This window comes from Sus scrofa, unplaced genomic scaffold (assembly GCF_000003025.6).
Source record: "Sus scrofa isolate TJ Tabasco breed Duroc unplaced genomic scaffold, Sscrofa11.1 Contig981, whole genome shotgun sequence".
NCBI lineage: Eukaryota > Metazoa > Chordata > Mammalia > Artiodactyla > Suidae > Sus > Sus scrofa.
Window position 1 is genome coordinate 303,197 of NW_018085364.1, and position 25,743 is coordinate 328,939.

Consider the following 25,743-nt stretch of genomic DNA (forward strand, 5'->3'; position numbering starts at 1 on the left):
TCCACCTCACGCGTCCATCCTTGTTTGACATTTTTTTTTTTTAATTTATTTTTTTCCCGCTGTACAGCATGGGGATCAAGTTATTCTTACATGTATACATTTTTTTCCCCCACCCTTTGTTCCATTGCAATATGAGTATCTAGACATAGTTCTCAATGCTACTCAGCAGGATCTCCTTGTAAATCTATTCTAAGTTGTATCTGATAACCCCATGCTCCTGATCCCTCCCACTCCCTCCCTCTCCGGTCGAGCAGCCACAAGTCTCTTCTCCAAGTCCATGATTTTCTTTTCTGAGGAGATGTTCATTTGTGCTGGATATTAGATTCCAGTTATAAGTGATATCATATGGTATTTGTCTTGGTCTTTCTGGCTCACTTCACTCAGTATGAGAGTCTCTAGTTCCATCCATGTTGCTGCAAATGGCATGATGTCATTCTTTTTTATGGCTGAGTAGTATTCCATTGTGTTTATATACATACCACTTCTTCCGAATCCAATCATCTGTCGATGGACATTTGGGTTGTTTCCATGTCCTGGCTATTGTGAATAGTGCTGCAATGAACATGCGGGTGCATGTGTCTCTTTTAAGTAGAGTTTTGTCCGGATAGATGCCCAAGAGTGGGATTGTGGGGTCATATGGAAGTTCTATGTATAGATTTCTAAGGTATCTCCAAACTGTTCTCCATAGTGGCTGTACCAGTTTACATTCCCACCAGCAGTGCAGGAGGCTTCCCTTTTCTCCACAGCCCCTCCAGCACTTGTTATTTGTGGACTTATAAATGATGGCCATTCTGACTGGTGTGAGGTGGTATCTCATGGTAGTTTTGATATGAATTTCTCTTATAATCACTGACGTTGAGCATTTTTTCATGTGTTTGTTGGCCATCTGTATATCTTCCTTGAAGAACAATCTTTTCAGGTCTTTTGCCCATTTTTCCATTGGTTGATTGGCTTTTTTGCTGTTGGGTTGCATAAGTTGCTTATATATTCTAGAGATTAAGCCCTTGTCGGTTGCATCATTTGAAACTATTTTCTCCCATTCTGAAAGTTGTCTTTTTGTTTTCTTTTGGGTTTCCTTTGCTGTGCAAAAGCTTTGCAGTTTGATGAGGTCCCATGGGTTTATTTTTGCTCTAATTTCTATTGCTGTGGGAGACTGACCTGAGAAAACATTCATGAGATTGATGTCAGAAAGTGTTTTGCCTATGTTCTCTTCTAGGAGTTTGATGGTGTCCTGTCATATATTTAAGTCTTTCAGCCATTTTGAGTTTATTTTTGTGCATGGTGTGAGGGTGTGTTCTAGTTTCATTGCTTTGCATGCAGCTGTTCGGTGCATCTTTTGCAAAGATTTTCTGTTGTTCTATGGGTTGTCATTTCAAAGTGCAAAGCACTAATTCCTTCTGGTGATAACGCATCCTAGACTCACTCCCTGATTAAAGCTTTTCCTGAACATTGCTAGGCTCTCTTGACAATAGAGGAATTATGTGAAAGTCTGATATAAAAATAGTATCAGCAGGACTTTCCAATGCCATTCCCTTCTTCACTTATTTCATGGAATACTTCAAAGCAGGCTGGGTTTTGCATAACCCATTCATCTGCATAGCATGGTGTTTTATTTGAGTTAGAATACTTTTTGTTAAAATGAATAACTGAAACAACAGTATGTGCTTCCAGACCATTAAGAAGGGTATATTGGGTATAGGGTGTAGGTTCTAGGATGTTAGCCCTAAACCCAAAGCCAACAAAATCCAGTAAAATCTTATATTCTTCAGTGGGTATGTATGGATGAAGAAGATACAATTTTAGGAGTTTACAAGAACAAAATAGATTAAATTCATAGCTACTGGCTGTCTATGTTGAAAGGTTCCAATATAAACTTGTCCTTTCTGTGTATTTCGTGATAAGAGAGGAACTGGTGAAAAACTGATTAGAAATAATGGTAACTTGGGATCTTATAAACCAAAACCTTCTCTCTCCATGAATCAGGCTTTTGCTAAAGCACCTCCCCATAAGGCAGCAATGCCATGTGGAGAAACTTAAGATTGCTAGAAATCTTGTAGACTGAGAGTAGATTTCTTAATCAAGTAGGGTTTTGAATTAGTTGCAATAGAGTCATCCCAATATATATACATTTTTTTTTTCTTTTTACAGCCACACCTATGGCATACAGAAGCTCCTGGGCTAGGGATTGAATCAGAGCTGCAGTTGTTGGTCTATGCCACAGCCAATGCAATGCCAGATCCGAGCCACATCTGCAACCTATGCCTCAGCTTGTGGAAACACTGGGTCCTTAACCCACTGAGCAAGGCCAGGGATTGAACCTGCATCCTTGGAGACAATGTCAGGCCCTTAACCTGCTGAGCCACAATGGCAACTTCACCACCAATGTTTTAGTAATTCATTATAACAACCATGGGAAATGAATATACTGCAGGTGACTTTCTTTTTCTATCACCCAGGGTTCTCTTCCATAATATTTGGTCTCATTTGAATTTCTTTGCCACTGCTAGCAGCACACTAAATCTTCCATACAAAGTATCTCCAATCTGTATACCTCTTTTCTCCAGAATCCATGCTGCCCTTTTCCCTGCTGACTCTGCTCAGCCATACTGGATGCTCCACTATGCAAGAGTAGTCCAGGTTCCTGCAGTGGTTTCCTGGTTGGAATGCTTTTACTTAGATGACGTAATGATGAACTGTCTCATCCTCATCTCAGATCAAATTTGCCTTCTCACCAAGTTTATTTTCCAATTACTCCATTCAACGTTGCATCCTCCTTCCCTACCCAGCATAAAAGTGAGGCATTGTATCTGCTCTTTTATTAATCTCTTTTCACTCTCTAAAATATTAAGTAATTTTTTTTTTTTTTGTCTTTTGTTGTTGTTGTTGTTGTTGTTATTGTTGCTATTTCTTGGGCCGCTCCCGCGGCATATGGAGGTTCCCAGGCTAGGGGTTGAATCAGAGCTGTAGCCACCGGCCTACGCCAGAGCCACAGCAACGCGGGATCCGAGCCGCGTCTGCGACCTACACCCCAGCTCACGGCAACGCCGGATCGTTAACCCACTGAGCAAGGGCAGGGATCGAACCCGCAACCTCATGGTTCCTAGTCGGATTCGTTAACCACTGTGCCACGACGGGAACTCCTAAGTAATTTATTTGTTTTGTTTATATTTCTTTCTGTTCCCTCTAAAGAGGTAAGCTTCATAAGGCAAAAGAGTTCCTCTCTTCGATTCACTAATATATCCCTAATGCATAGAACAATATCAAGTATATCATAGGCACCTAGTAATTCTTCTTAAAAAAATAAATTGAAGGAAAACATTTCAAAGTTGATCAGTGTAAGTTAAAGACATTGAGATCTTAAAATATACCAAAATGAGTTTTAACTGTCAGTTCAAGGTGACATGACATATCTTCTTGCGTTTTTATGATTTAAATTTCTCTTCTATACCAGCTAGAAGCTCACATTTCTTTATCAGGGCACAGAACTGACAATAATTTATAGATATGCTGCTATAGTCTTCTGGTTATCAGGCAGGCTGCTAGCTTTCTGCTTACATAAGTCCTCAATGGGTCTCCACAAAAAATTATGCCCTGGGTCAGTGCAAAATTGCCAGGGACTGAGTTTCTGCAATGAGTTTGGATCTTAAAACTATAGCAAAACCTGTCAGGAAATTCCCTAAATAGGTAGAAGCTCACACTGAATAGGAAAAAAAACAAATTCCCTAAATAGGTAGAAGCTCACACTGAATAGGAAAAAAAACAAATGTTTGAACCTTTTCCAAGTAGACTGGATAATGTATGGAGAAAAGGGAATTTCCTTTGGAGATTACTTTTTTAAAATTCTCCCTGATCTGGGAGTTCCCATCATGGCACAGTGGAAACAAATCTGACTAGGAACCATGGGGTTGTGGGTTCGATCCATAGCCTCGCTCAGTGGGTTAAGGATCCGGTGTTGTTGTGAGCTGTGGTGTAGGTCACAGATGCGGCTTGGATCTGGTATGGCTGTGGCTGTGGCAAAGGCTGGCAGCTGTGGCTCTGAGGACCCCTAGCCTGGGGATCTCCATATGCTGCAGGTGCAACAGCCCTAAAAAGCAAAAGATAAAATAAAATAAAATCCTCCCTGATCTGGAGCTCCAGTTGTGGCTCAGTGGGTTAAGGACCTAGCCTTGCCTCTGTGATGATGCAGGCTCAATCCCTGGCCTCACTCAGTGGGTTAAGAATCTAATGTTGCTGCAAGCTGCAGTGTATATCACAAACACAGCTTGGAGCCATTGTTGCCAAGGCTGTGGTTTAGGCCTCAGCTACAGCTCCAATTTGACCCCTAACCTGAGAACTTCTATACTTCACAGGTGTGGCTTTTAAGAAAAAAATTTTTCCCTGATCTATTAATAAGAGAAATCACTAGGAATTTCCTTAGGGAGAGGGAGTGAAGTACTGAAAGAGTAAATCACTTGAGATAAAAGACAATTTGCAGAATGTTATAAAATTGCTATGCTTTACTCTACAGAAGAAGTTCAGAAGGATCCTTGGAAGAATAATCCTCTGAGGTACAGTGGAATCAGCCCTAAAGACCCTCAGGAGAACAGGAATCAACCCAAGATTCTGAGGTCACATAACTTCAGTGATTGTCAAGCGGTAAATGAGCAACCAGGGAACACACCAGGGAAAGAGAATATCCCTGGCATGAAGGTCCTAACCATTTGAACACAGAGGCCAGACGACATGCAATTTTCAACACTATTAGCTAATACCCATACTTCCTTTATTGCATTTTCCAGGGTGGTTGAAAAAGTAAACTTTACATCAGATTTGAGAGTGCTTTGGTTTGGTAATCTGTGACACATTCTTATTTAGAAATCCATTTCAAGGGAATTTGTGTTCTATTTTTATAAAAAAGGGTGATGCATTTATTCAAGTTAGAAATTAACATAATTAACAGGTTTTGAATATTATTTTAAGAAGAGGTGAGAAATTCATCACCCAATTCTGTTTCAAAAAGGTGTGTTTTAACTAACGTATTTTGAATTTAATGATTAAAGAAGATTCTCTCAGGGAAAGTTATGAATGGTAGAATCCCAGAAGTAATACACCATAGAACACTATGAGTAAAAGAGAAGGAAAATAAAGAGCAAAGAGCCTTTATTTCCAACTAACCTAAGGAATTTACATAATCAACCAGGAAAAAAACTTGAAGACACATTCACAATAAGTAATATATGATATCCAACTAATTATACAACAGTAAAGATTAAAAAATGGAAAGGTGGTGTGATCATGGTAGAAATGTCTATTTTAAGAAAATTATAAATTATTTGAAGTATGGTTGTACAGAATATTAATTCTACAAAACATAATTATCAGATCATACTGCCACCACCCTGACCAGTCAGCAGCCATCAATGAAGAGGCAAGACCCCCTCCTGGCAAAAAGATGGTTACTCACTGAAGACACTAATGTTGATTATCATTTTTTAATAAAGTATTTTAGAATTAAAGTATGCACATTATTTCTAAGACCTAGTGCTTTTGAACACCTAATAGACTACATTGGAGTATAAACATAACTTTGATATGCACTGTTTAACCCCCCCCCAAACTGTAACTCACTTTATTTCAGTATTTTATTGCTTGTGGTGGTCTAGAGCCAAACGTGCAATATCTCTGAGGTATGTCTCTATGTATTATATTAATCCTCACTGATGAAATCCGTTTGTATGCAACCTGAGAGAAACAGTGAATGTAAATCTAAAATTTACTTCTCTAAAACAGCTCAAGAATAACTATACTGAAAGTAATACTTAGTCTGAAATATGAGTCATTACTTGATTTACTTTCTTCATTGTCTTGGACACAAATAATACATTGATTTCATATTCCTTTTGTTGTCATATATTTCACATGCTTTTTTGGTAGATGGTGATTTAAGAAAAATAAGCTTTAAAGTACTTGTCTAGGATTTGTGTTTAAAAAAATCAATGATATTAAAGGCATACCTCTGGAAAGCAAATTGCCATGTGCCAAATGGTCTTTTCAGGTATGAAATTTTCTTTGAATCTTATGTGTCTACTCAGATTCCTTTGGTATAGAATTTTATTTTCTTCTCCTTACTTGTCTTCTTAGAGCTTTTTATTTTATTTTATTTTATTTTATTTTTGTCTTTTTGTGATTTCTTGGGCCACTCCCACAGCATATGGAGGTTCCCAGGCTAGGGGTCCAATTGGAGCTGTAGCCACTGGTCTACACCAGAGCCACAGCAGCACAGGATCTGAGCCATCTCTGCAACCTATATCACAGCTCACAGCAATGCCAGATCCTTAACCCACTGAGCAAGTCCAGGGATCGAACCTGCAACCTCATGGTTCCTAGTCGGATTTGCTAACCACTGAGCCATGATGGGAACTCACACACAGTAGGTCTCAACAGTAGGTTTAAATGACCAACAAAACATATTGTAAATAGATATGCTATCATTCATGCTGTTGGTGTTCCATTTATCAAGCACAGACAGAGGGTTAGCATAATTCCTAAGGGCCCTAAGATTTTCAGATGGTAAATGAGCATTGGTTTCAACTCAAAGTCACCAGCTGCTCTAGCCTCTAAGGGAAGAGTCAGCTTGTCTTTAGAAACTTTGAAGCCAGGTATTGACTTTTCCTCTCTAGCAATAAGGTAGATAATATCTTCTTACAATATAAAGTTGTTTCAAATATATAGGAAATCTGTTGTTTAGCATAGCCACCTTCCATCATTATCTGAGCTGGACCTTCTGGGCAACTTTCTGCAGCTTCTGTATCAGCACTTACTGCTTCACCTTCCACTTTTGTGTTATGGAGATGCCTTTTTTCCTGAAACCTCATGAACCAACTTTGGCTAGCTTCAAACTTTTCTTCTGCAGTTTCCTTACTTTGCTAGAATTGAAGAGAGTTAGGGCCTGCTCTGGATGAGGGTTGGGATTAAGTGAGTGTTGTGGCTGGATTTACCTTCTATTAAGACCATTAAAAGTTTCCACATATTGGTAATAAAGCTGTTTGTCTTTCTTATTATTCTTGTGAACTACTAGAGAAGTTCTTTTAACTTCCTTCAAGAACTTTTTCCTTTGCATTCATAACTTGACCAACTGGTGCAAGAGGCCTAGATTTTGTCCTGTCTTAGTTTTTGACATGCCTTCCTCAGTAACCTCGATCACTTCTAGCTTGATTTAAAGTAAGAGATATGTGACCCTTCTTTTTTTTTTTTTTTTTTGTCTTTTTAGGGCCACACTCACGGCATATGGAAGTTCCCAGGCTAGGGGTCAAATCAGAACTGTAGCTGCCAGCCCACACCACAGCCACAGCAATGCCAGATCCCAGCTGCGTCTGTGACCTACACCACAGCTCACAGAAATGCCGGATCCTTAACCAACTGAGAAATGCCAGGAACTGAACCCACAACCTCATGGTTCCTAGTCAGATTTGTTTCTGCTGTACCACAGTAGGAACTCTGTGAGCCTTCTTTTTTTGCTTGAAAAGTTCCAGGGCATTGTAATTTTATTAATTGGCCTAATTTCAGTAGTGTTGTTTCTCAGGTTATAAGGAGAACCAAAGAGAGGGAGAGACACAGGGAAACAGCTGGTCAGTGGATCAGTTCAGAACACACATATTTATTGTCATTGTCTTACATGCCTATGGATCATGGCACCCACCCCCCAACAATTACAATAGTAACATCAAAAATCACTGCTCAGAGCTCATCATGACACATATAATAATAATGTTTGAAATATTATGAGAATTACCAAAATATATCACAGAGACATGAAATGAGCAAATGCTGTTAGAAAAAAATAGTGCCAATAGACTTTCTTGAAGCATGGTTGGCATAAACCATCAATTTGTAAAAAGTGCAATGTCTATAAAGTGCAATAAATCAAGCATGATCAAGCAAGCTACCCTGTAGTTGAATGTTTCTGTTAACCCAAAATTTCACTGCCCTCATATCTTAATATGCAACTACAACTTAAATCCAGATTGGCCAGAGTGAGCAATTTTTTAAAAAAAGAGTTTGTGGGAGGTTTGCTAAAGAATTTGTATCTATCTAAAACATATTTACTGCTGATGGCATTTTTTTCCCCACAAAACTATGGTTAATGTAGAATGCGTGCCTAGTTTATATTTGGATGTCTTTTTTTCTTTTTTCACCAAGAGAAGACAGGATCTTGTCAATTTAATTTTATTTCCATATCTCAGGCAAGTCAAAAACGTAATCTCGAAGTCTATCAGGAACCAGATGCAGTCTGAAGAGGCAGAGCCTGCACTTCACCTGATAGAGAATAAATGCTTCCGGAACAAATAATAGCCCTCTAATGAAGTTATTCTTTAAAAGAAAAACATAAATATTTAAAATACTGTTTAGGAGATAAATCTTATTTAAATAATATGTATGTCTTTCATGAAAAATTCGTACTAAGAGCAGACATCAATTACATTCAATTTGGCATCAGTTGTGTACAGCTACAGCTTTTGAAAGACTGGCTGGGGAGGTGGTCCTAGTAAGAAAATAAAAAGCACCATCAGGTCATAAGATATAAAAGTCAACAAAGATCACAACTAAAGTATTTCTCCTAAAAATGAGTATTGCAGCGTTTTGCCTGCTAGTCAAACATGAGAACCATGCAAGTTTCACCTCGTGGGCTAAAAAAAAAAAAACCCATGGGCTCCAGCTGAGCTTTATTGCATTATGCATATCAAATCAACTTGGATTATTTATTACAATAAACCATAAATCCATAAGAGAATCTGAGAGGAAGAGCCATAGTATGCTGTGTTACTCAGTGAAAATATACTAAGAAGACTTCAATTTAGAGCAATGAAGCTAAATAACAGAAGAATCCTTCCTCAATCTCAAATTTCCTTTCTGAAAAATTATGATATATGTCACAAATGTACATATTTTCACAAAGAAAGGATTCCTAATCAAGGATCTACTGGTTTCTACTTATTCTGAATCATTCTAAGAGTAATTCTGAAATAAATGTATTTTGAAATTCAACATCAAAAATTAATTCAGAATTAAAAGACTCTAGAAAACCAAAAATAAAATAGTTTAGCTGAATCGCCTTTAAACTGTGTATGACAAGGTCCTAAAAATTATATAGTCAAAATGAGACTATGATAAATGAAAAACAATGGTATGTTTTCATCAACCCTAATTCATAAGCCATAAAACACAACTAATCATCCATTTATTTGATACGCAATCTAGCTGTTACATTAGATAAACATTAAAAAATTACTAAGGAGTTTCACAGGTTTACTCTCATACTTAATTCTCTGGTAGATTTTATCTACTATAAATTTTAAATTGCTTAATGATTTTTCTAAAAAGAGAGACTTTATTGATGCCATTTTACTAACAAGCCATCTCAAAACCTTTCTAGAGCCCAAGGGGCTACAATAAGATATTTAATGATAGAACAAAAAGAATAGGAAGAAATAAGGAAGGGAGAAAAAGAGGAGAAAATCCTTCATGACTGAGAAAGCTGAAGTCTTCTGTAATATGGTGCAGAGGAAATTTCAGAAAATGAGGAAAGGCACCAAAAACCAAACTTCATATTTTAATTAAGGACTAGCCTTGACCATAGGGATCATTCTAGATACACTCATATTTTCTCTGTATGTTGGTATTTTTTTATATTTTACATTTCTCCTGTTTGTGTATATTTTCATTTTTAAAAATAATTTTAAGTGTAATAGTTAATTTCCTACTTATGTCATCACGAAGAAGGGTGAAGATTCATAATATTAGGGTATAAATGGTTATACATAAAATAAATTAATTAGCAGTAACCGATGAGAGGAATAATCATATTTCTTTTTTTTTCTGTTAGAATAACCAACAGTTTATTAAAAGCTTGCCCAAGGGGCTCTGTGCCCGCTGGAAGCTGGGAGGGGCTCCCATGACTGCCCTCAGGCCTGGGAGCAGCCTCTTCCAAGGTGATCTGCTCCCCTGCCCAAACTCTGATCTCAATTAAAAAAAAAAAAAAAAAAAAAAAAAAAGAAGAAGATAAAGGATAAGACAGCACAGGACGTCAGTCAGCAAAGGGGGAATGGGGAGACCCAGGCATCCTGACCGCATGAGTTTCAGGAAGGCCTTTTCCTCCCATTCCCACCACCCCAGGCCCAAGACCTGCTCTGCCACATCCCATGTCTGGGTGGGGGCCTACTGTCCCCAGTCCATGGCCCCATTCCAGAGGGTAGTATAGTTCTCTTTATATAATATATTTAGACCCATCCTTCCCCTCCTCCAGGGGACTAGATGAATATTTGACACACATCATCTCCCTCCTTTCCCGAGGCCGTGATGGAGAGAGACCCTGGCACCATGGCGGCGAGGCGGGGCGCCTGGCCAGCCCAAGAATTTCATGAGATGATGTCTGAGGGGAGCTGGAGCCAACATCCCCGTCTCCCACTCTTGGGTGGACCTCCGGCTTATAGCCCTCCAGGCTCCACCCACCCCTGCCTCGATCATCTGCTCATCCACTTTGTACTTCAGGAATAGAAGTGGGAGGAACCCTTGAGGATGTGGGAAGCAACACTGGTGCTGCGGCTCAGAGGCTCTGGCACTACAGCAGCAGGTGGGCCCACATTGTCACTGCCACTGCCCCCGGAGGCTGCTCGCCACAGGGGCTGGGGGCTGTTTCTTAGCAGCAGCAGGGCTCCACCACGGAGTGTCCCACTCTGTGCTGGGGGTCCCAGCCAATTTGGGGGCCCTGGAGGAACCAGGAGAGAGGGCTGACGCCAGGCTGGGGAGGTATGCCTGGTGGAGAAGGGCCATGGCTCCAGTGTGCCCCTGAATGGGGAACAGGCGGAGACAGCCAGGCAGGGGCAGGGGGTGGAGCAGGATAACCCTGGGCAGCAGCCTCAGCTGGGATAACCCCCAGAGCCATACTGGAGAAGCCCAGCCTCATGTTCTCAGCATCGAAAGCCTTGATCTCATGGTCTCATGGGCCTGCTGCTCAAGCAAACTGCGGATTCGCTCAGAGCGCCCTGTCTGCAGGGCCAGCAGCTCCTCTTCCACTCGCTGCTCCAGCAGTGCCCGCTTCAGTAATCATATTTCTTAAATGAGGTTGGAAGTAGCAAAACGAGAATTAGTTAAATAAATTATTCGCTCATTAAATAAAGTTATTTTCCCAACGCATCACAATTTGACCCCAACTAATAAAATGTGTAGGAAGTAAAAATTAAAATTAGCATTCTAATGATAGGCACGAGAGAAACTGAAAAACTCAAATCAAAAGCAGTCTACAAATATTTGAACTATAATGACATTCATATATTGTCTTTATATTATAATTCATAGGTTATCCAAATTATAGATATGTTTATTCCATTGTTCCCATCCCCAGATCCTTTGGGCAGTTCTACTTCTCTGGAGTTAGCAATTTATAAAGTCATCCAGGAATAATAGTTGCAAGCCTATTATTAACTTTAAATATATGTTTTTATGTGGTGATTGCCAAAGCATGTGCACTATGTTTCAAGTTAAGACATTAATATAATGATAAAACTTTCCTTCCTTATTTCACTCTTCAGGGCAATTACTCTCACACAGTTGCCTTTATCTGTTAAAATAAACTGAAAATATTAGACATGAAAAAGAAACTCCAAGCAAGATGCAAGATATACTTATTAATTATAAACAAAATCAAAAGTTTTCTCTCCTATTAAGCAATACTTTTGTGTGGGGACACTTGTTTGTCTAATTGCAAATAAAATAATTTGTATGTGTATTTGCATAAAGATGTAAAGTAAATTTTATTCATCAGAATTCCTCTTAGAAAAAGCACGCCATTGTTGAGAGAAAGTGTTATATAAACTGCTCTGATAAACAGCTAGGTGAGAAGTTCATCACCAAGAGCCTACTCAAGGAAAAAAAAACTATTAAAATATTACATAAAACAAAAAAAGGTATTTTCTCTTTATCTTTCTCCTCTGAGAAGTGAAGAGAAGGTAGGAGGCTGTGGGAGGGAGCAACCCAGATTATTGATGCTGAATTTTTCACTGACCTTGAGATAAATTCAAGACAGGTTGAATTTGATTTATGAAATAGATAAATATACTTCCAGAACCTGAAAAGCTATGAACTTGACCATCCTTCATATATTAATATAATACATTTTATTTTTATATGACTCATTGCACCTGTTCATTAATTATATAAATGATGAGTGCCATTCTCTTCTACTTTTTTTTTTTTTTTTGTCTTTTGTCTTTTTGTTGTTGTTGTTGTTGTTGCTATTTCTTGGGCCGCTCCCGCGGCATATGGAGGTTCCCAGGCTAGGGGGAGAATCGGAGCTGTAGCCACCAGCCTACGCCAGAGCCACAGCAAAGCGGGATCCGAGCCGCGTCTGCGACCTACACCCCAGCTCACGGCAATGCCGGATCGTTAACCCACTGAGCAAGGGCAGGGATCGAACCCGCAACCTCATGGTTCCTAGTCGGATTCGTTAACCACTGCGCCACGACGGGATCTCCTCTTCTACTTATTTTTATTAATTCATTTATATTAATCCTCTCAAGACTTTTCTCTTTAAAAAATTATGTATACTATAAAAATACTGCTTAACATGTAAATGTAAAGGGACCTTATTAAAATATGTTTATGGAAACACAAGATAAATACTGTACTTAAATTATCTCATAATATTGCTGAGCAGGATTACAACTTTCTTGACAACCTTCCCATTCAAAGTAGGGTCTATATGACCCTCACTTTGGTTCTGAGAAGACTGTGATGGCTTCTCAGAAGGAAGGAAGCCATGTGCTTTGCAGAGCCAAGTTATAAAAAGCCACACATCTTCCTTGTGGCTCTCCTGGGAATCTTTGCTCTTTGGACCCCCTCATTTGTACACTCCTATTTAGAACCCCCTGACATGTTTTGAGAAACCCAAGCTACAGTGGGAGGTCACAGGTAGATAGATACTCAGCTCAATACATCCAGCTGAGCTAGTCCATCAGCCCAGGCCAGAGAATTGTGAGTAAAGAAGCTATCATGGAAGTCTTCCCAGCCAAGGACCCAGATACTGTGGAACCCAAAAGAGCCATCCTCACTGTCACAGCCTGACCTTGACCCACAGACTCATGAGCAAATAAATTGATTCTTCTTTTAAACCTTAACTCTGGGGTGGTATAAAACATAACTGCATTCACTACAAAGAATAGGAATAAAAGAAATGGAACCAGTTCAAAACAAGACAGGTTATTATTTGCAAAATAATAAAACATATTAATAGGTTTTTTATTGAAATTCATAAATCCTCCAAATTATAGCCATATTTAACCCACTGTCCACATATTCGCCTCCTGGGCAAACCTAGAGAGAAAGATTACATAGTATTCAATATTTTCTGGAATTTCACTGAGGTAAGTAAGGCACTTCAAATAATTTAATTCTATTTAAATTTTGTACAGTTACATTTCTTTTGTAGATTTAAAATTTTTCTCATAAAGGTACTCAATGTTTTTTTTTAAGGTTTGCAGCTATTTTATTTACAAGTATACATTTAACACAATGAAATAAACACTGATATATCGAAGCCTAGTTAATAGCAGTGTAACAATACGTATCATTTTGATGATTGCATTATTTTAAACAACAAACTACCCTGAAAAATCAATGCAATAAAATTCTTGGTCATAACATTATTAAGAAATACAATACATAAATTGAAAATGATTGCTTAAAATTTGTAAATGGAAGTGAACTCATCTGGACAGAGTCAGAGTTTAACATAATCTGAAAGGGGGGTGGTGGGGGAGAAGCTCTGACCCAAACGAAATCTTTCAGGTTAAAAGAAGAGAAATGGAGCAGAGTTTATCTTAAAGGACAAGGACGGTTTGCTTCCTCAGGCGGGAGAGCCCCAGTGTCTTCGGTTCTGCAGACTCACATCACTGAGCAAGACGACTTGCCTTGTGAAGCAGCGCCATCAATTTTTTCTGCCTCCAAAATTATCCTTCTAAAGACATCAACAGCAGTCTGATTTTCTTTAGCAGAAGATTCCAAAAAAGCTGCATTCCAAGATTCTGCTAACGCTTTCCCTTCTTCATAACTGATCACCCTTTCCATATGTAGGTCTTCCTTATTCCTGACCAACATAATAGGTACTTGCACTTTCCCCACCATATCTAACAATTTTCCATGGGTAACTTTAATCCCTTCAAAACTTTTGATTGATGTAACAGAATACATGAGAATATAACCATTAATATCTATGGAATATGTCTGAGGGAAGATGGAATATTCATCCTGACAGCTGTGTCTACAAGTTGAAGACGATATTCTTATCCATTTACTGTGATCAATTTTGTGAAAGTGTTTTCTATAGTTGGAGCGTAGGCCTTGGACAAACTGAATCATCAACGAGGATTTCCCCACAGACCGGTAGCCCAGGATCGCGATCTTCCCCGGACTTGGATGGCGGCATCTTGGCGGCGGCGGCGGCATCTTGGCGGCGGCGGCGGCATCTTGGCGGCGGCGGCGGCATCTTGGCGGCGGCGGCGGCATCTTGGCGGCGGCGGCGGCATCTTGGCGGCGGCGGCGGCATCTTGGCGGCGGCGGCTGCTGCTGCTGCTGCTGCTGCTCCTGTGCTGCGATCAAAGGCTGCCCCACGGGTCAGAGAGGCATCCAGGGGCAGGGCGGGTGGGCGCGGCTGCCTAGGCTCCTGGCTCCTGCGCCCAACCGCCGGGAACCCCCGCGCGGCCCCGCACCCCGCAGGGGCTCGTGTCAGCGTCGCCCTTCCGCCTCTGCAGTCGCCTCCATCCGGGAGATGCTTACTCAATGTCCTAAATTTCATTCAATGAATATTTTTAAGAGCCCACTAAAAGCACTCTTTAACAAATTAGAAATAAATATAAAATTACAGCTCTGCTATAAATTTGGAACTGATCTCCAAGTTCTGGGAATATGAAGAAGCTTAGCACCTAAATGACTAGACCAAAGGAGGAATATGGAAATAAGAACTACAAGTTCAGTTAGGAGAGAGCAAATTGAATAGTCTTACAAAGAACAGATAGTGTACAGTGATTTTTCTCAGGACACAGTTCTAATACCATTTACCATTGTACCATATAAACTGATTCAGGGTGTCTTTCTACCATCTGTACCTCCTATAGATATCGAACATGTATACAGGAAGTTTTTTCTTTATTATTTCCAATAATTTGCAAAAGAAAAACGAAAAGTGAGAATGATGTGGCTTGTAAAAATGAAATTATAGTGGGTGAGAATCAATGTTTTACTTTTATTTTTTCTTTCGCATTTAATATAAGTTGGATACAGTAAAGGATCCCTTTCAAGAATCACTAGGAGACCATTATTCCACTAGATGCATATTCTGAGTCACTGCAATTTACTGATTTTAGAAGGGGATGGATCTTATACATTATAACTAATATATTTGAATTTATAAAATTTTAACATATAGCCAAGAAAAATTCAATATAGATTCTCATAGTAGTCTACGTTAAATATTTAATAAGATAAAACATGCCTTATAAGTCGTTGTTAGACCATGTAATATTTTTATCCCCTCTCAGTGGCTAAATCCAAATCGAGGATATTTAAAAATGAATGTATAACCATATTATAAATGTATATAAGCAGAGCAGCACTTAGCTATACACAGTGCATCCCATAAAATATTGAGAACATTCTATATGAACATCTACTCACTATGCTGCCCCCATCAATTCTTCAATTCACGTCGCTGGATAAAGAAAAATCACACTAAGTCCTATTCCCTAAGCTGTTTTCTCAATGTCAAGCTGTTTTCTCAATGTTATTTTATCACGCCACTCCCTGAAAAATACTCTAAGCTTTCCTATAAAAAGATATTTTGGATTTTTCTTTGAAGCGAAAATAAAAAAAAAAAAAAGAATAAAATAAAGAAAAAAAGTAGGTTGCTTATTCTCTGAAGGAAAGCAGTATTCTACAAGGCTCCAGTCATGATGCCCTCAACGATTTGACATTACTTCACTGTGCAAAAGCAATGCCGTGCCAGAAGAAGATTTCTGCAGGGGAACATCTATACATATTGAAAGTCAATGAGAGGAGATTCACCAAACTTGGTGTGCGAGATTAACTTGCAGAAATGTTGTCAGGCTGAATATACATACATTTTAGCACAGGGTTTTATCTTCATGTAATTCAATAAAATAGGATAGTTAGGTAAAAATATTAGATGGCTTCACTAGTCGGAGAAAACAATGCCATTTTTATGAAACTGGATTGCCTATTGCTTCTAGAAAACCCTCAAAGTTTAAAGGTGAAAATAAAAATGAGCAAAAAAAGTAACTTCCGCTAAATTCATGATTAATATTCTCATTGTGTCTTGAAATAAATTGAAATCATTATGTTGCACACCTAAGGCAAATAACAGCAATAATAAGGATCAGGTTTTTTTGGATTTTATTTTATCAAATCTCAGTGATTTATAGCCAACCTTCCTAATGGTGATTTGCTGTTCATTACTGGAAACATATGATTCTGAGTGAACATACAAAGCTGCTTGTAATTGATCTGTTTATCAAGATTTAATGTTCCAAATGGTTGAATAATGACTTCCTTTGGAGAATTAATAAATTTTTCACCTTGTTTTTCCATTGTTCCTTTCATCAATCACAGAACTACAAATAATTGGAGTGTCTTTTTGAGGATAAAGAGAATGGCTTCACTGAGTAATAAAAAAGAAAAATAAAAAAAAGAGAATGGGAAAAAGAATAACTGTTAAAGACTTAACCATTAATTTTGATTTTAAAACTTGGAGCTCCCTTGTGGTACAGTGGGTTAAGGATCTGGTTTGTCCCTGCAGTGATTCGAGTCACTGCTGTGGCATAGGTTTGATTCTTGGCCAGAGAACTTCCACATGACATGGGTGTGGCCCAAAATTTAAAATTAAAAAAAAACTTTAAATTTTCATTTTACATTAAAAATATATATATATATATACACTTAAATTTTATTGGAATATCATTAACTTAAAAAGTTGTGCTAATTTCAGGGATATAGCGAAGTAAATCACTTATACATATATCCATCAGGAAAGTATTAAAAGTTCCTAGTTTGAAACTCAGTTTTCAAAGTATATGTTTATATCTCTGAAAGTTGTATATCTAAGAAATGATGGAAATCTATGATGGAGAAATCAATTAAGTTAAATACTATAGCATTTGAAAATATTCAGCCAATCTTTTATTAAATTTTAATGACATTAAATTATTATTTAAAAAATATTTGTTTCATATAAATAATGCTGAAAAAACTGACCTCAATAAAACCTTAAAAGTCCCTTGACAGGGTTTATGTAAACAGATTAAGAATAACAAAGAACCACATGACAATATTAAAAAGGGGATTTACTTTTAGAGATTTAACTGGTATCAATACAGTTTCCTGGGAAGGTACATAAAATCTTTTTCATTTAAAGTTTTATTTGTAAAATTTATTTTAATGTTTGGTTTACAATCTAAATTTTTGTACTCCAAATTTGGAACAACTTTTATATAGAATTAATTCTGCTTGTATTGCTTATTTATATAGAATTAATTCTGCTTGTATTGCTTATTTATATAGAATTAATTCTGCTTGTATGACTTAGCTGTATGAACAATGGGAAAATAAACTGTTTACTCACTAATCTACAGATGACCTGAGTTTATTCAGTAAACTATTATTTAAATATGTGATTCCTAAGACAATGGGCTGGTTTACAGCACTACCTGTGCATAACTTCTGCTTATGCATTTGTACAATTCAATTTACTTAATATATATGTCCATATAAAATAAACACTTCAGGTTGCTGTACTGAGCAACTTGTTATTAAAATATTGGCTTTGGTCATATTTGGGTACAGAGACTGCTCATTGTGGTATTCAGTGAAGTTAATTTTTCTATACCCTAAGACCAGTCTGAAAGTAATGACTGAATTTCTATTCATTCAATATACAATAAATAATGTATATATTATTTATGAATATCATAAAATAATATATGCAAATTATTTATTGAGGTAAAGGTCACATAACATAAAATTAGCCATTTCATTTTTTCTCTTTATTTTTTTGGCCATGCCCTTGGCATGCAGAAGTCCTGGGGCCAGAGGTCAAACCTGAGCCACAGTAGTGACAATACCTGATCCTTAACCATCTGAGCCACAAGGGAACTCCAAAACTGGCCTTTTTTTTTTTTTTTCTTTTTAGAGCTGCACCTGTGGCATATCAAAGTTGCCAGGCTAGGGGTCCAATTGGAGCTGCAGCTGCCAGCCTATATCACAGTCACAGCAAAACAGAATCTGAGCCATGTCTGTGACCTACAACACAGCTCACAGAATTGCCGGATCCTTAACACATTGAGTAAGGGCAGGGATTGAACCTGTGTCCTCATGGATGCTAGTCAGATTCATTACCTCTGAGTCACAGTGGGAACTCCCCAAATTTAACCATTTTAAAGCATAGAGCTCAGTGGCATTTAGTACATTCAAAATGTTGTGCAACCATTATTTTTTTCAACATCTTTTTTTTCTTTTCACCGCCGTAGCTGTGCCATATGCAAGTTCCTGATGGGCTAGGGGTTGAATTGGACCTGCAGCTGCCAGCCTACATCACAGCCACAGCAACACCAGATCCAAGCCACATCTGTGACTTACGCTGCAACTTGTGGCAAACCCAGATCCTCAACCTCTCTAAGTGAGGCCAGGGATACAACCCACATCCCCATGGACACTGTCAGGTTCTCAACCTACTGAGCCACAATGGGAAATCCTGTACCTTTACATAAAGCATTTATACTGCATCCATGTATTACCCAAAAATAACTTAATTCAGAAATATTTTTTCTTTCAATTTTTATGACTCCACTTAATTTGTCACATGGTTATATGTTGACTTATGTTGTTGCTGTCCAATTAATGGATGGATGCCTTTTTTTCTCGAGCATGTCAGACATATCTAAAGGCAAAATTAAAAACGAATTGAGGAGTTCCCATCGTGGCGCAGTGGTTAACGAATCCGACTAGAAACCATGAGGTTGCAGGTTCGGTCCCTGCCCTTGCTCAGTGGGTTAACGATCCGGTGTTGCTGTGAGCTGTGGTGTATGTTGCAGACACGGCTCCGGCTCGGATCCCGCGTTGCTGTGGCTCTGGCGTAGGCCAGTGGCTACAGCTCCGATTCGACCCCTAGTCTTGGAACCTCCATATGCCGCGGGAGCGGCCCAAAGAAATAGCAAAAAGACAAAAAAAAAAAAAAAAGAATTGAGTTTTTGTATGCATATAAAGCAAAATTTTATAGGGGTTGGTGATCCCGTGGAGTGTATGTAGATATCCTCAGGGGTCAGCCTCTGTCCTTTAGAGAGACACTGCTAAAATCTGAACCCTGAACTTTGGCAGCATCACTTAACTTTTCCATTTTAGGTCAACAGGCCAACTTGAGAACAGAAATTGAGTAGCAGTGTTCTTTATAATAGAGTCTCCCAGAAGACCTGAAGATGCGTGTGTGGAAAAGACATTAGATAGTCACTAATTAAAAAGAGTATGATATTTTACCACTTTATGTTGTACTTTTTTGGAGACAAAGACATTTCAAAGCCCATGAGAGGGAATACACATGTTACAGATAAACATACAAATGCAACATTTACACTGACTGGCAGGAAGGTTAAATATCTGTAGGCTGGAGCCAAACTTATCAGACTAGAGTCTTAACTTTATATTGAGAGCTGTGTGGTCTTGGGGAAACTCCTGAACCTTAAAAAAATCAGCAAAATGGGAAAATAATAAAACCTACACACCATAGTCTCTTTGTGAGAATTGACTGAGTAAATCTTTTTAAAGCTGAGAAGCTACTTTTGTAAATTCTAGAAGTTCGGTTTGTTGGAAGTCAGGTCTGACTCTTGTCCGAGCTATATGGAAATGCATAAATTATTATTTTAAAAACAACAAAGGAGGGTTCAGGACAGTGCTTTGAAGTCCAGATTAGGTTGGGAGAACAATGATAGCATTTTCATAACCAAGAAAATTGTATAAGAAGTTTAAAATAAATATTCCAGAATTAACGCTGAATAATAAAATTTAAAAAAAAAACTAAAAAAAAGGTCTAGAATCAAACCAGATGCTAGGAATAAAAAATCAGCAATTGGAGAATTTGTCTATTCTGATTCAGATAAATAAGTGTAAAAGATTTGAATAAATCCTTCTTTCTCTTTTTCTACTCTGGTCTTGAAATGTGACATACACTTTTTAAAATTAAAAATACTATATAGACCAATTTTAATAGATTTAAATGAATTAGAGACACTTTGATCATATTTAACAATGTTGCAGGAAACTTCTGCATTAAACTCTCTTCAGATTCATTTATAGGGCAGGCTTCTCCCTAACAAGAATCTCAGGTAAAGAAAGGAATAGAGATCATTGTTTTTCTTCATTTCACTTCAGTTCACCTTCCTCTGGGGAAGATACTGATGCAGTTTTCTAAAATTAAGGTCCTTGTCATCTATTACATTAATGAAATAAACAACATTTAAAAAGTGCAAAGACTCTCCTATTATCAGATGTACTGACAGGTTTTGGAATAATATAGTAAAAGTCATTCAGTTGGAGAAAAAGCGTAATGTAAATAGTTTGTGTTTGCCTTCAGCATGTGTTAGATCAAACTGGAATAATGTCTTGGAAAATTTAAAATCTTTTAATGCATAGAAATGACCACAGAGGAACTATTTTTCTTGCCATGAAAGCTAAGCTGTCTGTTGCCTTGAGGAAAAGAAAATAATGAATTTGGAAAGTGACATTCATATTTTAAATATTGCCAGATGTGGCGATTTGTTTTTTATTCGCTATGTTCTAGTGTAACTTGGAAGAAACTGGAAATGAATACTGAGTAGAAATTTAATCAGGAGTTCCCGTCGTGGCGCAGTGGTTAACGAATCTGACTAGGAACAATGAGGTTGCAGGTTCGATCCCTGACCTTGCTCAGTGGGTTAACGATCTGGCGTTGCCGTGAGCTGTGGTGTAGGTTGCAGATGCGGCTCGGATCCCGCGTTGCTGTGGCTCTGGCGTAGGCTGGCAGCTACAGCTCTGATTCGACCCCTAGCCTGGGAACCTCCATATGCCACGGGAGCAGCCCAAGAAATGGCGAAAAGACAAAAAAAAAAAAAAAAAAGAAATTTAATCAAAGAGTAATGAAGGTGGTTTTTTTTGCCCTTTTTAAACCAATGTTATTACATTTTTTTCCCCTAGGTCCATGCTTCCTAACAAAACCTAATGAAATTAGGACGGTGATGCAAATTCACAAATGGCCATTGGTTTGTAACTGTGCCTAAAGTGTGCCAAGAGACTCTGATAAGAACGCATTTCAAAATAAATTTAGATTGTAAAATAGTTTGCAATCTAGAACATTAAACAGTGAGCAAAAGCCAACGATGCAATTCTAAGACCTATTGATTGAATTTATAGTTTCTCTATCTCTTCAATCAGACTAACCTTTTCTGTTAGAGAGGGCCATCTTTTTCACTTAACCCAACAATACATATTGAAAGCCAGTGTTGTAAGTGCTGCTTGTTAATGGTAAGGATACAGGAATTAACATGATAGACACCACCCTACCACCTTGACATTCAGCTCAGGGGCAGCAGACAACAGACTGGTTATAGTAGCATATGTATTGACTATGATACAAATGTTTAGAATAATATAGAATGTTCATTTATAATATGAACATTGAACAAACCCTTGTGGGTTCAGGGCAGTTTTCCTGGAGAAAATTGTATTTATGTCGGAACCTTATCTCCTAATCTTAAATTATTCCCCAAGATTTATTTGACTCTAATATATAATTATATTTATTAAAATGAAATTTTAAAGTATCAGAGTCTCAATTAGCATTTGGCGATGATGACGTTTTTTTCCTCCAAAAAAATTTCAATATAATTTATGCTATTTTTTATTTTTAATTTTTTTTTGGTCTTTTTTGCCTTGTCTAGGGCCACTCCCATGGTCTATGGAGGTTCCCAGGCTAGGGGGTCTAATCGGAGCTGTAGCCACTGGCTTAGGCCAGAGCCACAGCAACACGGGATCCGAGCTGTGTCTGCAACCTACACCACAACTCACAGCAATGCCAGATCCACTGAGTAAGGCCAGGGATCGAACCCACAACCTCATGGTTCCTAGTCAGGTTTGCTAACCACTGAGCCATGATGGGAACTCCTATGCTATTTTTTAAAAAATATCATTGGAGTATACTTGTATCAACTTCAGGTTTACAGTGAAGTGAATCAGTTGTACATACATCTACTCTTTTTTCCCATATAAGTTATTCCAGAACATTGAGTAGACCTCCCTATGCTGTAAATTCCTGTTAGTTATCAATTTTATATATATTATTGTATATGTCTTAATCCCATCCTCCCAATTTATCCCTCCTGCTCAAGTGGTTTCCTTTCGATAACTCTGTTTGATTTTGAAATCTGTGATTTTGTTTCTATTTTATAAATAGGTTCTTCTGTACCTTTTTTTATTAGCCACCACATAAAAGTGATAGCTTATGATATTTATCTTTCTGTCTTACTTCACTTAGTATGATAATTTTTAGGTCCATCCATTTTTCTACAAATGGCATTATTTTGTTCTTTTTATGGCTGAGTAATATCCCGCTTTATCTTTGTACCACATCTTCTTTAAATTGCTTTTAACAACATAACACAACCACAGTTTTAAAAATCATGTACTATTACTACATGTATAATAACTCCACCCCATTTCCAAATAGCACTCTTCAACAGCAATTACCTTAAGTATTTTAGCCATTTCTTCATTTACCTACCTATAAATCCTCAACATTAGTCTTATTCTGTTTTCTCTGGATTTTTCAATTTAGACACTATTGTTTTTTCTCTACAGAAGATTAAAATTCAGCAGCCTTTACAACCTTTTACCACGAACATTGACATATTAATAAAACACACCTTCACACACAAAAACATGCACAAAAGCATTTTCTTCCTTTATTTCCTTACTGTAGCTATATCATGATTTTTTTCACTATTCATATTACAATGACAGATAAATTCTATACTAAAATTACATTATTAATTGTATCATTGTTTGTTAACCAAGATGAATAATTGCTTAAATATTTATATTTGATTATTTGTGGTTTTTTGATTTGTTTTTGTTTTTTTTGTTTTTAGGGCTTCACCCACAGCATATGGAGGTTCCCAGGCTAGGGGTCTAATCAGAGATGTAGCTGCCAGCCTACACCACAGCCACAGCAACACCAGCTCTGAGCCACAGCTCACGGCAATGCTGGATCCTTCACCCTTTGAGTGAGGCCAGGGATTCAACCAGTAAACTCATGATTCCTAGTCGGATTCATTTCTACTGTGCCATGATGGGAACTCCTGATTATTTGTTAATGTGTCCATTACTATTTCTTCCCCAATCAACAATTATATAAAATCTCTCAATATCATCATATATTTCTGGTAACCTATACAATTTTTGTTTCCTTTTGTCTTGGAGATAGGGCTTTCAATGACCTCTGCTCCTTAACTTTTGCTTTTTGTACCATCTGCTCCACCGTCACCCTCCACATTCCTCCATCTTTCTCAAGTGTTGACCACCTCTTGATTCCCTCTCTTGTTTAGAGCTTAACTTCCAAGACCTTCTTGAGAAAGAATAACTAAAAGGTAAGTATTTTGAGAACTTAACATGTTAGAAATGTCTCTATTCTATATTCACATAAATTGAAAGATTGTTTGAGCTTATCACTCAAAGCTGGCATGTGTTTTTCCTGAAGATTCCAAAAGCAATTCTTGCAACCTACAATTCGATGTAGCTTCTTCAGACTGCAATGCCGCTGTGATTTCTGATCACTAGTATGTGACCAGCTTTTTCCCTTGGAAAACTCTTCTGAGGGAGCATGTCCTCTGGATGCTTCTTTTCAAAGTATCACATCTCTGTTTACAGAGGTAACATTTTTCCCTTGTCCCTGAAGGATATTAATTTTACTTTGTATCAGTGACTCTGCTGTTCCTTTCATTACTTGTTCCCTTTACTTGTCTTTTCCTTCTCTTTGTTTCAGCGTCCTCTTTCATCTTGAAGACTTGGTGCCAACAAAATATGAAGATCTCAGGTTCTAATGAGGTATTTTGGAGTAAAGTAGGGAGAAGATGGTGAGATGTTCTGTGTTCATGGGCAGGAAATATAGACCCCCGGGCTTGAGAAAAATGCAATCCAGCAAAGATCAATTAATTGCATGGTTAACCTCTGGAGTAACTGCTGCCTCATTTACCTGTGCAAGCATGAAGGAAGTGGTAGGAAGATGGAAGCCTTGCTTTCAGAGTCTTGGGATTGGCATGGAGGACAAGAGGCTGTAACTCTTACCATCCTATGTATAGACTTTTGTATTCCCTTCCTGTTCTAAGCATAACTTTCAAACTCCATTCTCTATGGTGCTCAATATTCTAGAGCCCCTCTGTCAATTTTTGGCTAGAATTATCTGTTGCTTCCCTATTGAGATGGGTGGCAGATCTGGGTATGGAGGGAGGGCAGTGGGATCCAACAGATCTAAATCTTTAAGCAGCAAATTCTCAGCCCTACACCTAATTTCTGGTATCTCTGATCTTTGCAAGTTTCTACAGTATGAATTAGCTTGGTTTTTGTTCATTTGTTAATCTTTGTTAAGCTTTATGAAATATTTATTAAAACATAAGTTATGTTTTTGCTTTCACTGTTCTAAGTATCCATCAAGTGTTCATCTTACTAATTTTTTATTTTTTTTTTATCATTTCCCCTTCCCTGTTGTCCTCTCACTATTTCTCTTTGCCTCCATAAGATTGGAGCCTTTTTTCAACTTTTTTTTTTTTTTTTTGGCTCTGCCTGAGGCATATGAAATTTCCTGGGCTGGGATTGAACCTGTGTCACAGCAGTGACAATGCCAAATCCTTAACTGCTAGGTCACCAGGAAACAACATTTTTCAACATTTTTTTACTTTCTTTTTTTTTCCTGAAAATTTATGGAGCTATGGAGATAAACATATGTATCCAATTTGACATCCACAATGTTTAGCCAGATATCTGCCATTATATGTACATGTTCCATATACATATACATATACATGCATACATTTGCTGATGGATTTCCTCATATAAAGTATTCAATGTTGAGTCAATCTTAAGTCATGCCATTATCTCGGTAATAGTGTTATCTTCACACTAACACAACATGCATTTCTTGAGTGTTGGGCCCTACTTTTCTTGATCACAACTGTTTCTCCAGGGCTTGACTCAAAATAAGTATTTATAAAATATAGATGCCTGACTGACAACACAATATGCCACCAGTAACTCGAGTCACTGAATTTCATAGTTTATGTCCTTATAATTATTATGGTGTTTATTTCAACAGAACAGGATTACTATAAAGCAATTCAGCAATGCTTATTAGAAGACAGATTTTCTCTTGATACTCTATGTATTTATTTTTTAATATTTTGAACTTATACGTATGCCAAGCATTGTACTGGGCACGGTGGCCCTGTGCTCTACCTTCTGGCTCAGATGATGAAGGTTTTATATCTACCAGCAAGTTTCACTGCTTTGAGCAGAGCTGGCGCGGTTGGTTTGAAACCCTAATTGTGTAGAGAGATGCTGCTGCATTCTGCTTTCTGGAACATTGCTTATCTAATCTTGCCTGACATTTCAGCTCATATACCACAG

At 37.9% G+C, this 25,743-nt stretch overlaps 1 pseudogene; it reads right to left on the bottom strand.

Annotated features, from left to right (window-relative positions):
- Nucleotides 1-13,494: 13,494 nt before the first annotated feature.
- LOC110259187 lies at nt 13,495-14,478 on the bottom strand (annotated as a pseudogene).
- Nucleotides 14,479-25,743: the final 11,265 nt, after the last annotated feature.